The following is a 16,794-nucleotide window of genomic DNA, read 5'->3' as shown; positions in this document are numbered from 1 at the left end:
TACTTATGTTTTGTTATGGACTTACTTGAAGTTTGATGGTAAGTTATTTGGAATAATAACGTAGTAACAGAAGTTAGAGAATTCGGAAGTAAAATTACCGTTGGGGGCGCCACTGAGCTAGGTCGAAAACAGTAACCATAAATGGCGGGAAAATGTTTATTCGGATATTTTGAATGTTGTACGAATTTTGGGGCTTCACAATTATTGCATTGCCTATGCGGAATAATTATTGCATCTTTGATGCAAGAAATTTATGTTGACAAATGAAAAATGACGAGGAAAACACGAATAATGAATGACTTTTTAGTTCACTTTCTTTATTGGAAAATTATTACAAAGACATTGAAAAGCCTACCTTTTGGCATAATTTACGTTTAAGTGTATTAGCAGTTGTTAATCTTAATTGTAGTTTTGTAGATTTACCGCAGCATTTCATGATTTTTTCAGTGGAAAATTCTAACCTAAAATTCATAACACTTCACTAATTTATTGGTTTCTTGAGCCAAACTTTGTGTTCGCTGTGATCCATTACTTATAATCTTTAATTAGACAACTGTTTGATAACACTTTGTAATCAAAATTTAAATATTTTTCACTTTTTATCCACTTTCAAGTTCCAACAATAAACACTTTATACCACAAAAAACTACAGAACCAAAGTCAACGTTAGGATTTACCACCACGTACTTTTAAAGTAATTCTTTCTATTGTAAGTAATTAACACTATACACGCAAAATTGTTGAACAATTCATTAAATGTCAGTTAAATGTGGCATTACGAAAATTTCTTTACTGTTTTCGACATAGTTCAAAAGTCATCACCAGAGGGCGTCTAGTTAATTTTATTTCCGAATAGCACCATAAAGTATAGTTGACGCTTGGTTTCAATAAAGCTTTTTGGAAATACCTGTTATGTAAGTCATCATTCACTGACAAACATCTTTCATTGTTGGCGGCACTTTTTAGTCAGGTGCAAGTTTCCATGGTTACCCTGCAATAATATTTTACTTACAGTCCGTGGGCTGTAAGTAAATATTACATACCAACGTATGGCACTTGAAATACCTTCAGAACAGTATTGAAGCGTTGATTTTGCAACAAATCATGTTGATTTAAAGAGATGTTTTTTTGTTTTGTATCCCTAACACGAAGCAAACGCTACACAAATTTTTTATTTGACAAAATTTGACGTTTATTGATTTTTCATAATAATACAATTAGCAAATGTTTTAGTTTATATTATTTGTGCAGGTATTGCTAAAAATAGCTTAATAACTTCAAACTGTAAGTTCTTTTTTGGTCTCGAAGGCTTAGGAAACCTCGGTACCCAATATCGCATTCTCTACCAAAAAAATTGCACTTACAGTTTATGGTACGTAATATACCATAAAAGGCACTTGGTTAGGTACAGTACAGATAAGAGGATAACTCACAAAAACAATAAATAAAAGGTACTACAATTTAAAAAAACCTACTGGGTCTTCAAAGCTTAAATTTTGTTAGGCACCAAGAAGCAGTGTTGCCAACTTGCCAACGCGGTGAATTTTTTGCATTTTGGTAAAAATATTTACAAACTTGTTAGAGATTATTGTTTTAGATTATTTAGAATTAAGCTATTTTATTTTTAGAATGTTAAGTTTGGTACCGAAACAATGCTAAAGATAAATCCAAAAAAATTTTGAACAAAACTGTGAGAGATTTCTAAAAAATTACAGAGTACGTCGAGTCTAAAAGAAAGTGGAAAATGTTTAAAAGTTTTTATAAATAATTATTTAGTGCAATCTACAAAATAATTATTTCTAAAGATAAATCTAGAAGAGATTTTATAAAAGAATCTAAAAAAAAATTCGACATTTAGATCTAGAGGCGGCTGTCTAAATTAATAATAATCTGGGAAAAATCTCAAGAAAAATCCAAAAAAGAGTACAGTAACGATGCTAAAAAATAATCTGTGCATATTCTAAAAAAAACTGTAGGTTTTAGAATGTTTTAGAAAGACAGACTAGAATTTTAAACAAAATTTTGAGAATAAAGAACTGTCCTGATTTTAAATCTAGAGACAGCTTGGAAAAAAACGAAAAAATCAGAAAATAATCTTAAGGAAAATTTAGAGAAGAGTACAAATGCAATGCCATATGCACGAATAATTTAGAAAAAGTCTAAACAAAACTATAAAAGAATTTTCAAAAAACGCAGAGTAAAAGCTAAAAGAGAATTTGGAGAACATAAAAGAAGTGTTTATAAAAGAGTAATGTCTATAAAATAATTTCAAAAAAATTCTAGAGAAGAATCTATGAAAGACTGTAAAAATAGAATTATAAAGTAACCTAAAGAAGAGTCCAGTTTTCAGATTTTGAAACAACTTCATAAAAGAATCAAAGAAGAAATTAGAGATGAAAGAAGAAGAAATTAGAGATGAAAGTAGAAGAAATGCTAAATAATAATCTGGAAGAATTCCAAAGGGCATTACAAAAGACGCAGAGTAGAATTTAAAAGATCATTTTGAGATTGAAGAAAAATATGTAGAAGTGTTTAAAATAAAAAAAAAATTTAACTCAATCTACAAAATAAATATTGCAAGGAAGCATTTGGAGAAAAATTTATAAAAGAATCTAAATATGACTTTATAAAATAACCTACAGAATACTCCAGATTTTACATGTAAAAACAGCTTTAGAAAAGAATCAGAGAAGTGTCTTTCATAAAATTTAGTGTAGAGTAGGTACAAAAATAATGTTAGAGAATAATTTGGGTTTTTTTAAAGACAGAGACCAGAATCAAAAAGAGAGTTTTGACAATGCAGAAGCGTTTAGAAAACAATTTTAAGTATAGTCTGTAATATAATCCTAAAAAGAAATCTAGAGAATAAGAATTAACAAAAAATATAAATGTAGATTTCTAAAACAATCTAAGACGAGTCCTGATTTCAAATCTAAAGACAACTTTAGGAAAAAAATCAGAGAGAAATTTTGAAGAAAATTTAGAGGAGAGCACAAAAACGGTGCTTAAAAATAATACAGAGAAAATCTAAACGCATTTTGAAAATACGGAGTGAATAATATAAAAAAGAATTTGGACGATAAAAAAATATAGATATAAAAAAATTAGAATACTGCCTACAAAATAATTTCATAAAATAAACTGGAGAAGAATTTATAAAAAAAACCTAAAGTAGAATCGAGATATGAAATCTAGAAAAGTGTTAAAATAAAATTTTCAGTAGAATCTACAAAATAATAATTGTAAAAAAGCATTTGGAGAAAAATTTATAAAAGTCTAAAGATGGACTTTTAAAATATATGATGTAAAATATCCTAAAAATGTTTTAGAATCGGCTTTAGAAAAGGATCAAAGAAAAATAATTAGAAAAATCTAGAGGACAGTACAGAAACAATGCTGAAGAATAATTTGGAACAATTTTAACTAGAGGCCACTAAAGACGAAACTAGAGACAACCGAACTTTCAGTAGAATCTAGAAAATAGTTTTATTAAGAAACATTTGAAGAAGAACTTATACAAAAGAATCTAAAGATAGATTAATAAAATATATATGAAATAATCTAAAGAAGACTTTAGAAACGGCTAAAAAAAAGTGCAAAAAAATAATTTGGAAGAAATTTAGACAAAACTAGAGACGCAGTAGTAGAATCTAAGATGAATTTGGAAAATGTTTTGTATTCATTGTATTTACTTTTTTTGTTATCAGAAGTTACTACTGTTTGTTTATGTTTCTAACATTGATTATGGTGAGTTTTAACATAACTCCTTTGAAAAGTGGCACTGTTTGTTTTTTATACTATCTCTAATGCCTAAAAAAGACCCAATACCTAGATTATTATAATATTACAAAAATGGAAAATCCGGGAAAAGCATATATGACCGTATTTTTCATTTGAAAAACTATAATCTCAAAGTAAATTCAGAAAAGACGTTTTTTGTTCAAAGTGCTTTGTTATCTATCAAAATTTATGCACAGAAGATCGTCTTAGCAGTTCCTTCCTATTTCCTGCGATTGGTATTTTAAAGATTGATAAACACAAGGAAACCAATCACTCAAGTTAAGCGACAAGAATAATAATAAGTAGATATTAGCATAAAAATTCGGCTCATTTAACACCTCCATGTTTGACCCAAAATAATCAAATTAAAGATTGTGTCCTGTCTGACTCCAGATGATGTGGCCAAAATTAGGTAAAAAAAATATTCGGGAAATATCAATTTATAAAATTTATAAAGAATGCAAATAGTAGGTATATAGTTCAATATGCAAATTTTTAAATACATATTAAATAGTAAATATGATCTCTGAGGTAAGCTCATTAATATCAGTTGCACTTTTTGAAAAAAAATCTTAAAACCTTTGTTTTCATTTTAAAATTTAAGATTTTTCCGATTTTTGACGAGATTTGACATTAGAACACATTTTTTTTAAATAAGAAATTTGTTTCTTACAAAACACAACAGCGAAGTAAATTCTTACTATTTTGTGCCCAAACCATTTTTAATATCAACCATATAAAGGAACAATTTTATTTCTGGAAAAAAATAGCAAACTACATACCTAGTCCTTTATTTTATTTTATATTTTTTTTCAAAACAGCAAAACGTATCTACTGACCAAGACAATTTTAAATGGGTTTAACACGATTTCAGCAACATCTAAAAACCCAAACAAAACTTGTTTTCGTTCTCGTAAATCAGTGTAAGTTTCAAATAAGGTGTCGGTATGATTTGTTCAATCACCACAATTTATATCTATCTTCACGTAATGATTACATCACCTAAACCTAAACACATAATAAAATTTTTCATTTCTCTCAAAATGAAAACATTCCAACGCTCCTTCGGCTGTCCAAAACCTTACATTTTTAAGCGCACAAGTTTTTACAGCCTATAACGGCTAAAAATAACCATTTTATTAACATGCTTAGTAATGCAAAAGAATAAATACGCGTTACGTGAGGATTTGGGTTTACAATATATGCCTATATGGGGTGGGTGTGTCTAGTCAAAATAACATTACAATTTTTAATGTAATGAATATTTTTGTTCAAGGGAAAAGATTACAGTGAGTGAATAATCTACAAGTCATTTTATACGCAGAGCTAATTGTTAGTCCGATTTTATTTTTAAGACATTACCAAAAAAAAGTAAAGTATTGTATTGATAACGAAACTCATAAAAGTGAAGATAAAACTTTCATATACTATTACTACAAGTCACGTAATGAATATTAAAGCTTAATAAAAACTGTTTTATTAAATCATATTGCGAGTTAGTGGAGTGATAGAATTAATAAATAGAAACGCGTTTATCTCATGTTTATATGACCTATGGACATAATATGTGACAACACACGATCACTCAATCGGTCAAGAATGCAATTGCACAAAAAATATAATAACTAAAATAATTGTCTCAGTTTAGTAGCATGGGAAAAATCTAACAATTTCCACCCACCTTTTATGTATTTAAATTGTATTCCAACTGATGATTCAACATTTACCATCCGATTTTATATTGCTTGGGCTTGCAATACCTCCCATTTCTTGAAGTAGTTTCTTCATCTATCATACATCTAATGATTATTTAAAACGTCATTTACATACAATTGGAAACATCTTCAAGAACTTATATTGAAGCAACAAAGCAGTAAACTTTTGTCTTTGGTAGAACTTATTCAAAATTTAATCGTTACGTAAGCAGATTGGGCAACACTTTTGGTACTTGTACGTGGAATTATTCATTTATTCATTAATTTGTAGAGACTTAAATAACACTAATCATTGTTAATGTACAGGGTGCTGTCCGAATTGGGGATCTCCGAAACTAAGCGAAAATAATTTTGGTCTAAACCGCATCCCGCTATCGTCTTTTGTTTTCGACTTATAAACAAAAGTTGAAATTTTAGCCAAAATTCATATCTTCCTTATTAAAAAGATACACATTTGAAACAAAGACATTTTTTACAGAGAATTTAATAATGTTATCAGCGATTTTTTTAACCTTCCGTTTAAACATAAAGTTGTATTTTTTTAAATAGGAATCATAGTTGACTATGACACTTTCGAAAAACTTATTTTTTCTAAACTGAAAACAATATAAATACATTTTCATATTTTTATATACTTTTGATAAAAAATATATTTAAAATATTTGAAAATAGTAGGCCATGGAAAAATTATTTCACATAAAAGGTGTGAATAATCTATAAATTTTTGTAAACGGTTGTTAAAGTAAAAAATGTGAAATTATAAAAATAAGCTATGTTAAAGTTATTTTTAATTGAACAAACATACGATCGTCGCAGATTATAATTATATAAAAAATGTGCAGAAAATTGAAAACGATGTGTCACTACCATTTGATGACACTTTTTTTATGATTTGGTGAAGTGCAATTGAGGTTATGTTGATAATGTTATGTATTTTTTTACCGCAGATGGGATTTGATTTTGGATTGACATTTTTTTGTAAAATAAAATTTTATTAACAGGCAATCATACAATTAATAAGATTTTCTTTATTGGACATTTCATGTTTAATTAAAAAATAGAATGACACTGTAAGCTTGCCATGTTAAATCTAAAGACAAATAATTGTTATTAATCTCAAAAATTTCATCTAATCATAATTTATTGTGCTGTTTTTGAATTAAGAAGTGTTTAAAAAATCATGTAATTATGAATACTTGTTAGGTAATACATTTTTCATAGTTTTTTTGAAAATTCAAAATTTTTTCATGGCCTACTAAAAAAAAGCGAAATGTCATGTTTTATCTTAATTATTTAAAAATAATGTATTACACAAATAGACATATTTAATTAGAAAAAAATAAAGTTTTCGGAAATGTCATAGCCAACTATGATTCATATTTAAAAAAATACAACCTTATGTTATTACAACTAAACGCATGATTTAAAAAAAATGCTGATAGCATTATTAAATTCTCTGTAAAAAAAGTGCCTTAAAATGTTTGTGTTTCAAATGTGTATCTTTTATTATAAGAAAGATATGAATTGTTTAAGATTTCGCTAAAATGACAACTTTTGTTTATAAGTCGAAAACAAAAGACGATAGCAGGTTGCGGTTTTGACTAAAATTATTTTCTCAAAAAACGGACTCAAGGATGTATCACTCGTTTTTTTCTGTACATAACGTAAAAATAGCTTGTTCAAATTGTCTTTTGTAAAAATTCCAGTAAATGGTGAAGATAATAAAATTAATCATTGTAGTCAAAAAGATTACTCACTTTCGCAAACATCTTAATAATTTAAAACCGCTTTTTAATAATCAGTTTACTTTATCTAAAAATAAAAATGTCAGCCTGTTTGTGCTAATAAAATTTCCATTGATAAATAAATTAAAACTCTGTATTAAAAATCCTCTGAAGCAGCGTAATTGTTTATTTATATGAGATAATACATTTTTACTATTTCCTGTTTTGTTTGACTGCTATATCAGTAGTGTTTATGATTGTAATGTGTTTGAAAATAGCGCAGGCTTCATCGGCTATTATCGGAAATCTCTCTCTGGTTTTTGAACTAAAAATTCCGGCCACAGTTTTACACATTTTGCAATATAATTCGTAATAATTGCACTTTGCAGGAATCTATGCTTAGTCTGAGATGTGGTAACAACCGCAAAATAACACCGTATGTGATTCATCCGATTTGTCATGTTGCAAAATGAAAGGAATTCCGTTGCAGTGTTTAATGTTTTGGCTCAAGATAGATGTAACAGTTTATTTTACTTGGGTTCATGAGCACCACTAATTTTTACGATAAACACGGAAATAGATAGGTATTGTCTTACATTTTAAATCGAGAAAAATTCAGTTACTGGGACATAACGACAAACTCCCGGATGAAAATTAGACGGAAATATTTAATGTTTGCCGACTGCCGCATTTTCTAAAACAATACAGTGTCTTTAAAAACACTCTTAAAAACCGTGTTAATGCACGAACAATGCACCAGGAATTTCCATTCTCAATATTTAATTTTTTCATTGTATAAACGATAACATTCCAGAAGTAAGTGGTGGTAATCACTAATCAGAAGACGCTTGAATTTGTGGGGAATATAATTCTATCACCTAATCGAGTCATACAATCATGTGATTTATGAACAGTAAGTATAGTGTTGGAATATAACAGTTTGAGTACTTTGAAAACGTTATTAACAAATCATACAATAAATTTGTCAATTAATTTAAGCAACTGTTTACATTCCTTGACCGTGTTGTAACAATTTGTGTGCTGGATAGCGGTTAGTGATTGATTTTTATCGCTGAAACTAAGAGAAGGTGTTTACTATCACAATTTTTGGGATTTCGAAATGGCAAGAACTTTTAAAAAGTAAGGCATTATTCATATTTTGGAGAAAAAGCTTCTAAAATTTTATCTTACAACAGTCAGAAAGAAGAAACGTCATGCTGGAATAAGTCTTAATAAGACAAAGTGTTTCAGTGTAATATTTGTATTGGATTGGCTTTTTTATTTCAATTTAAATTAAGTCACTCCCCTATGTCGTTCATTCAAAATCAAACTAAAAGATATTGTTTTTTAATGTTTCAAAGTTAAAGGAAGAAATTAAATGAACAACAAAATCATACATCTTCACTTTCTGTTTGAAAAAATATAAAAAAACTAGAAAAACTACTAAAATAAGAAACTGTTAAGAATAAGGGGGTTCTTTTTTCTATTACATATAAACTATGTGTTTCTTTGTTAACTCTTTTCAGTTGATAAAATAGCACTTTAACAGCAAGGGTAGATAAATGTTTTAAATTTATTTAATTTAATTAAATCTCAATACATTAATATGACGTTCAATAAAAAGTTTTCTCCCAAGCTTAAAAATAAAAAAAAATAGAAATAAATGTTGTATTATACGCGACGATAAAGATTGTTAATAACTAATAAGTCTATAATAAATAAGAAAACAACATACTTTCGGTTCACTTTCATAAAAACCATTGTGGTGCAAATGACTAGCCTGTTACCATGACAACTCATATAAAAGTTAATGCCAAGAGTACCCAATTTCCACCACAATGGTTTTTATGAAAGTGAACCTCGTATATGTGTTTTTATTTACTTGACTTTTAAACTGTGACTATTTATTAAACAAAGAAGCTCGCAAAGAACCAACATTTGTTTTAATTGAATCAATATATAAAAAAAGCTCTAATCAATTAGTCCAATGTTTATGGGATGTTCTGTGTGTATTCAGTTTTGCTTAGTCGTATTTTTTTCAATAATTCAAAAACTAAAAATGCCACATCAATTTGCTCTAATTTAACCGACCTCGTATCTCTTATAATAACTGAGATCCCCATGGTGGAGCTCGAAAAATGGACACAGTGTATATGGAAAAGTGCAATGTTTGACAACTGAATGCCTGTCATTAGTTCTATAAAGCGGCATTTCTGATTTTCCATGAGAAGTTCATAGGCAACTAGAAAGTCATTCTAAAACACATTGTACATAGTAAAACGTATTTAAGAATACTATGCCATCAATCTTTCCGAGTATACAAGGCTCTTACATTTTACATTAAACGCTTTATGCAGTGCGCTTTCACCAACTGGAAGAGAAAAATATGAGATTTATGCGCTTGACCGATAATTGCTTACATTTTGAACTTATCAAGAAATAGTTAGGTTAAAAGGAAGTATTTTTTCGTAGCCTTTGAAAGTTTAAAATCTAAAAAAAAACACCAAATGTTCTTTTTGAACCGCTAAAAATGTTTCGACGACAAAGTTATCACCTTTAGCTTTAATTACAAACTGATCATCCTCAGGAATTTAAATAGTGTAAATTCAAAATTGAACGGTTTTAATCTAAAGAAGTGAAGATGTAAGCAACAAGAATGCATGTGGTCGCTTTTTGGTTAAAATAAAACCTATTATGATTTTTTTTCAATAACAAAAAACTGAATCCTATTTAAATACATCGCTGAAATTCTTAAATCATTGTCTTTCTTTCAACAATTTAAGAGAAAAGGAGTTAAATACCTACGTCACTGATCCGGTGAAGAAAACAGGCTGATTCAAAGGTGTCGGAAAAACTCTTATATGGTGATAAAAGACGTTAAATTAAGTACAAAAATGAAGCCAGATTTTTTATTCAATAAACTTTTTTTATACATTGTTTAATTTGTTTTCCTTAGCAACTGTATCGATTGTTGCTCTTTTGTTTCCTATTAGGATGTCGAATTTAGAATAACTTTTTTAATTGTTTTGCACATTATTACACTTTAATTGTAGATATTTTTAAACAGGTACTGTGACGAGCAAAAAATTTTGGATACCTTTGATATTTCGCTGACATAAACGTGTGTAATTCCCTATCCTTTTTGACAATGAAATGACTAAAGTGCCCAAAATTTTTTGCTCGCTATTGTATTTGTTTATTGTTGCAAGAGCTGCCGTTTTCGATAACTAAAATCAAACAAATATGATCTGAAGCATCAAAAAATTAACTTTTAATTTAATTTTAAATTGAATTTTGAGGAGCCAAATCTCGTAAAAAAGGCTGAAACAATTTTTTGTCATAGGAACTTTTCATTCAATCTGATGTCTTTTATCAGAACCCGAGAGATTGTCGGTACTTTTGAATCACTCTGTATAATATACAGACTGAACCAAAAGTAAGACATAAAATTCGTATCTTTGTTGCTAGTAATTTTTCAAAAAAAATTTCAAACATGAAGATTTTATTTTTTTTAATGCTACATTTTGACATCATACTGACATTTATGGCGTCATTTGATTTTGAGTAATGACGTTATTTTCTTTTTTTTAATGTCTACCGACAATTTTTATTACCGTTTTAGATAATACCTATAGTTCATTTTTTTATATAATCAACCGTCAGTGTCAAAATTCTGATAAAGACCAGACTATATCACCCTAAAAGTTCATGTCCAACCACTTTTGAAACTAGTTGTGTTCTGTATTTCACATTTTGAACACCAGATTTGACATTTTTCAAAATTTGACGTTAGTGTTAATCGTTAATTTTTTAGTCTAAAGGTGGTCTAAAATAACTAAATGTGTTATACGTAAATTGGAGACACTTGAAAAATTTGGAAATTGAATTTGCCAGATAAAAAATTACACCAACCTTAATTTAAAAAATTACTATTTATGATAACGCCAACCTGACGGCTCTTTGACAGTAGATTATAAAAAGCAATCGACTATACACGTTGTTAACTTTCTGGTGAGTATAAAAAAATCAAAAACGAAGAAGTACTAAACTAAATTAATTTAAAAAGTTATTGAAAGTTTTATACAAAGAGCCTTGTCTTTTTGTTCTTGTTGTATTTTATAAGGGGTGATTGTTTTTTTTTATTTTTTTAGTTTAGGTTTCATATTAAATGTTTTCATGCTAATTATTAAAAAAACAATTGCTTTTATGAAATAAAGCAAGAACAAAAGGTAAAGTCTGTGTTTAATTGTCAATATTTTTATTTTATTAAAATTATTATTTGTGAATTTTTTTCAATTTAGTTTATTTACTAGCATGTGTTGTATTTAAAACACTCGGTTATCCTTTAAAAAAATGTCACCATTAAGTCAAAATGTACCATTTAAAAAAAAATGACTTTTGGAAAATGACCATTAACAGTGATATGTATTTTAGGCGTTATTTTTGGGTTAGTCTGTATTTCGTTTTTTTTAAATTATGTATTGCATGCAATGATAACCATTTTCAGAAAATATAATCAATTCATCAACCAGAATTGAGATAAATCTGAACACCATACAGTACCTGATTAGCACTTGTTTTTTGATTACCTACTGCTTTTTTAAATAATGTTTTTGTGTCATCTTTTGATATTAGAAGTAATTTTTCTGTAATGAAGAATCAAAAGCATAAATATAAAAAATAATTAGTACTGGGTAGGTATATTATAAAGTTCGTTAAAAGTGTGAGCATTTTAAAGAATAAAATTTTTCGAAATCTCCTTTAATATTGGAGTTTTGCACGATTTTATTTTATTTTTAAAGCAGAATCTCAGAAGGTTGGCATTTAAAAAAATTAATTATACACAAAACGACAATTCGAAAAATCTTATTCTTCAAAAATGTTTCACTGTATGTACCTATGTTCTTTGTGTAAAAGAATAAACCTGAAGGGAAGTCATTAGCGTAAGCACAGTATTTCCAACGTTCAAGATGAAAGGAAAATATCCAATACTAAATATTTGCGCAATAAATTTGCGAGCCGACTTACGCAAAAGATGTGCAAACACAATACTCCGGTTGCAAGAACCCTCAACATTTGCAATGAATGGATTGTTAATTATCAAATTTATCAGTAATAACTGTGACATCCCGCTGATGCGAAACCACGAAAATGCCACGATAATTGCTATTAAATCAACAACAGTTGACTCTCCCTCTATTTCTTTTTCCTTTTAATCACCATATACAGCTGTCAATTCCGCACCCTTTGACATTATGACAATATATTTTCACGGCAGGTAAAATTAGTACAAAGCTGCGAGCTTTCAATGACTCACAATTTGCAAGTTGTGACCTTGAAACGAAATTTTCGGACAAGCTGCACCGAAGAGATAAAAAGTTCTTTTTATCTCGATGTCCGAGCACGAGCCGGAAAAAAGAGCAAAGGACCTATTGTGCCAACTCACCGACAGACACCCTCAGCTGAATACCTAATAAAGAACAATGATATAGGTATACGGAAGTTCATTTGAAAAAGAATTTCAAGGGTTTTACGGCAGGTAAAATTTTAGCGTTCACTAAGTCGAGGTTACTGAAAGTAGTTTCCAACAGCTGTTTTCGAGGAAAGGCACCTACAGCAGGTATTATTTTTAACCGCATGAAGACTAGTAATTTATAGGTTTCTTATCATGTTCAAATTTAGTCATCATTTCGTATTGGTGTTTAGTGCTCGTATCAGCATCGAATTTTGATTAGTTATGATATCACTGGCGTGTTTAGGAAAAACGTTGTACGAATGTTTGGAGACTGGTAATTGCCGTTTTGTAAATGAGCCGAAAAAGAACCTACGTGCAAACAGGCTTGAGTCACGTATCTGTCACTACTACTATTTGTGAATTCTGATTTAAAGCATATTTAAATGCAAAGGGTACGAGATTTGTCATCCAAATGTGTGACTCACGAAAATGAAGATTTGAACGTGAAAAATACCGTTTTGTGTTTACAGTTATCATTTCGATGCATACAGAGTGTCTTTCTATATTTATTCAACTAAAAGCCGATTTTGATTGAAAAGCACTTCGCGCCAAATCGCTAGTATTTATTTCGATTTCTTATCATTTTGTGTTAATAAGGAAAACTCTCACAGTAGGTATACAAAATTTTATCAAAAATAAAATTTTGATGAAAAGTCAGTTATTATTAGTACTGCCCCATCCATCAGTGAGTTGGCGTAATTTGTCGTTTAGTTCCTGTAGTGATAAATGTTAAATAAACGTCGCGTCCTAAATTTAATTTTTTTCATTATTCTATAATTTCAAAGCAATTAAATAAAATGATTATAATATAGTTATTATGTTTTATTACAATATAGTACAAGTAGGTAATGTTTTTATACCCATGCAAGAAAGGTAGTTCATGAGAAGAATGTCGAGTGACACTGAACTGACTTAGATACAATGAGTTTTTAAATGATTCTCATCTAGTTAACTTTGACAATAGTTTGCATGTAAAAAATTGTGCCGCTCTGCTCTATTGAATTATCTGTCAGTAGATGTCAAAACTGTTAGTTGTGAAATTCACAGACGACTAGATGAGAATCATTTAAAAACCCATTGTATTATTGTTAATGACGACAGTTGATAATCGGTTGGCTTGCAACTTTTCATCGTCTAAATATTTATAATTTATAATTCATGTTAAGAGAAGTACATATATAAATGACAGTACTCTAAACAATGTAATCGTGAAATATGTATTCAATTTTTGGAAATTTACAAATCCCGTGAAATCTGGAATTAGAATTTCTAGTTACATCCAAGAAAATGTCAAAAAAAAATTCCAAATTGACTTTTGCTGAACATAAATGATTCTTGTCCACTTCAAAATTTAGACATAAAACCTCCAGAAAAATCTTTATTTTTAAAGAGGGCGTCATATTTTTCGTGTATTATTACAAGTACTTATTATCATAAACAAAAACATAAATACAGGCTGTTTCACGTAATTTTACGAGGTCTGCGCTTGTAAGATGCAATCAACAATACATATTTCGATACGAACTGGATTAAAAATTTTGAAAAACTGGATAACCTTCTCTAGTTTGTTCACCCCTTCATAAAATTGCAACAATTTTTAGTTAGGTAGTGATTATGACGGATACACTAAAATCATATTCATTCTGTCTCTTGATAATAGTTATTTCTCGAGTTATCTATTTACCGAGTTTGAGTGTAAATTGAACGCTTTATTGTCCAGTAGATTTTAAAACGTCGAGTGATAACGAGAGGTTTATCATTATAATCCACGAGGTGAAATAAATGAATACAATATTTTATTCTCGAATTAGACTCAAAAAAGCTTAAAATTGCATTCAATCTGTTAAAAATAATCTGAGGTTTCATATTGAGAAATGCCAAACAGTTGTCAAAACTTTCTTACACAGGAGAAAAACCGTAAATTTTGACAGTGTTGAAGAATAAAGTATATAATAATTGTTTCTGAAAGAAAGCATTTTATGACTATTAATGACACAGTGGTTAGTTTATAGCTACTGTCATGAGTTCCCAAAAATTAAATAATCAGATGTGTATTTTTTCTATCTAACATTTTATGACTTTTGTATTTTTGGCTGCGTACATTAGTGCAGACCTCGTAAAGTTGTGTGATCCCATCCCCAAAGTTTTACTTTTCCATATATCAAATCCACCCACTACCTTTCTATATAGGCAACCATTTTAATGACATAGCTAAACCTATGCAACTCAAAAAACTTGAATTTAGATTTTAATAAATAAAAAGTAAGCAATTTTGTCGACGCCTTGACAATTATTTTGGTATTATTTAATAAATCTTTAAAATAAATATAAATAATAAAATAAAAATTGTCGGATATACCTGGTGCTCAAAAACCAGCGCACTCAATGGTCTGTGATAGAATGATAGAGAAATGCCAACATATAAAGGTAAAAATAGTAAAAAAATATTTTCTATTAAAGTTATTGAAAATAACAAATTTTAAATAAATGATATGTGGCAACAGTAGATATGAAACGGTTCCTAAAAAGAGATAATTCCATGTGTTGGCAGATCCATAAAAAGTGATTTTTTGATGGATTTTATTTTAAAACTGCAAAGGTCTGATAGTAAATTTAAAAATAATTATTCATCATTAAAGAATAGTAAAGAAGTTAACAAAATAAGTTTGAAGATTCAGATTTTTTTTAAATGCGACATTAAGAATTTTTCAAGATTTTTCTTGTAATATATACATGCTTCTCAACAACGTACCAATGGTGCGCCAGTTTTTGAGCACCTGTAGTTGTATTTATTTACGTACTATTTACCTATTACTATTTACATTATTAAATAAAAAACATTTTTACCAAACTTTGTTTAGTTATAAAATTATCGATTATAATTCATCCACGACAGCAGGGGTTGATTTTTCTTTGTGAGTTAATATACTGAGTTTTTTCCGTGGGCTTTTTGACGGTTGGGCTTTTATTCAAGTGAGCTTTTTTCTGTGTGGGCTTTTTTCATTGAGGTTTTTTTTCTAGGTGGGCATTTTTTTGTGGGTGTTTTTCTATGTGGGGTGGTTTCAATGTGACATTTTTTCTTAGTGCGTTTTTTTTTCTTTGCGGGCTTATTTCTTTATATAGTTTTTTCCGTGTGAGTTTTTTTCGGTGAGAGCTTTTTTCTTGTGGGCTTTTTTCTGTAGACTGTTTTCGTGTGGGCTTATTTCATGCATACCAGTGGGTATTATTGGTTGCAGCATACGAGTACGTCTATATTCAAAATGTCAGAAAAACGCAACGATTTTTTTTTTTGTATTTTAAGAATGAAGCTTATTCTGATGACTGTTGTTACAGTAGTAATAAGTAGTCAATAATAAATATAATAACACTAACAAATAACCACTAAGAATGCTAGACGTGCGATTTTAACGTGTATAAAATTTTAACAGCATTTTGAAAAACTTATAGAATGGGCCTCAAGTTTTCAGTCAGTTCTCATTAAGGAAGTGCATTTTTCATAATCAAAATAAAATATATCTTGATCTTGCAACAAATTTATTACAGATTAGTTATTTAACAAAGATTACATAAATCACTCAAAATATGACACTAGAAACTCAGTTTTTCAATTATCTTTGTTTTGATTTAATAACTTTGTTAAACTTTGCTTTTTGAAAACATGACCATATAACTTTGTAAATAAATAAATAATTTTTTTTTAGGTAATTGAACGTTTTAATTTCTTACAAATAAAAAAACATACATTTATAACTTTTCCTACAAATAATGAAACTTATTGACTTCCATTACTTGAATTTTCCTCCTGCAGAATTCAGACCGTGATTCAGTCAGACTAACATTTTAACTCGTGAATTAGAAATTTGCTGAGTTGTATAATAAATTGTACTTCTTTACTGAGTTGTATTGTTCCACAATTACGTTAGGTTTTTATTACGTGCTGTTACAAGAAGATTATTAACATTTTTGCAATATCTATGCAAATGAAAAGAAGCAAAGACAACAACAATCATTTCCTTCGATTTTGCTTCCATCCTTTGTGTTCTAAATTCTAAAACATTAG

This window comes from Tribolium castaneum, chromosome 1 (genome assembly GCF_031307605.1).
Source record: "Tribolium castaneum strain GA2 chromosome 1, icTriCast1.1, whole genome shotgun sequence".
In the NCBI taxonomy this organism is placed as follows: Eukaryota; Metazoa; Arthropoda; class Insecta; order Coleoptera; family Tenebrionidae; genus Tribolium; species Tribolium castaneum.
The sequence above is the reverse complement of the archived record's forward strand: the minus strand, read 5'-3'. Positions refer to the sequence as shown.